The following is a 1,084-nucleotide window of genomic DNA, read 5'->3' as shown; positions in this document are numbered from 1 at the left end:
AGGATGGCCACGCCGCAATCCCTTCTCCTCCATTCTCCTCTCGGGATCCTGGGCATGCACACACACGCGCCCGGCGTGAGTTTAAGCCGCTGGGTCTGGGACTCGAACCGCAGTCTACTATGTGGGAGTCCAGCAACATAGCCATTACGCCAACTGCTGGTCCCACACATATGTATTTTTTTAAATAGTTATTTCTTGGGACCAGCAGATGATGTAATGGTTGTGTCACTGGACTGCCAAATAGTTGACTGCAGTTCAAGTCCTAGACCCGGCAGCTTAAACTCAGGCTGGGTGCGTGGAAACTTGGGGCCAAAAGCTCTAGAGGAGAATAGAGGAGAAAGGGTTGGGGTGTGGCCACCCCGCCTGGGCGTCGGTTTCTCACTTCCTTTCTCTTTGGTGAGTGTATGTATCCTATAGCAAAAACCTCTCCCAAAAAATTATCTTATTATTTTTTAATTTGCTGTTGGACATGTGCACTCACCAGAGAGACAGAAAGAGAGAGAGTGAGAAAGCAAGTCACCAGGTCCAGCACTCAAATCAGAGTTGGCGGTGTGGTCATCCAGGACCCTAGCCACCATGCTTCCTGCCGGCTCCCCATGAATGTACTTTTAAAACTCAGTTTGGAGACCAGCAGGTGGTATGGTGGTTAAGACTCTGGACACTCCCACATGGCCAATCATGGTATGAGTCCTGGACCTGGCAGCTTGCTTTCTCACTTTCACTTTCTATCTCTCTCTGGTCAAATTAAAATAAATGAATGAATAAATAAAATTTTAAAATTAAAAGAAAAAAAAAACCTCAATTTTACAGGCCAGCAGGTGGTATGGTGGTTGGGAGCGCTGGACTCCCACATGGCCAACCGTGGTTCAAATCCTGGACCTGGTGGCTTGCTTTCTGACTTTCCCTTTCTCTCTCTCTCTCTGGCCAAATTAAAAAGTAATATTAATGGGCCAGTGGTGGCATGGTGGTTGAAGGCACTGGACTCCCACATGGGTGACCATGGTTCAAGTCCCAGACCTGGCAGCTTGCTTTCTCTCTTTCTCTCTCTCTCTCTCTCTCTCTCTCTCTCTGGTCAAATTTAAAA

The 1,084-nt window shown here is 47.8% G+C and overlaps 1 protein-coding gene across 1 annotated transcript in view; it reads left to right on the top strand.

The window, feature by feature from the left end:
• FBRSL1 (fibrosin like 1) overlaps positions 1-1,084 on the top strand; it is a gene marked incomplete at both ends in the record, with an annotated part of 66,172 nt that overhangs the window by 56,594 nt on the left and 8,494 nt on the right. The window lies entirely within an intron of this gene.

Source organism: Tupaia chinensis, unplaced genomic scaffold (genome assembly GCF_000334495.1).
Source record: "Tupaia chinensis unplaced genomic scaffold, TupChi_1.0 Scaffold000211_1, whole genome shotgun sequence".
NCBI lineage: Eukaryota > Metazoa > Chordata > Mammalia > Scandentia > Tupaiidae > Tupaia > Tupaia belangeri.
This window is presented reverse-complemented; position numbering and strand designations above follow the sequence as displayed.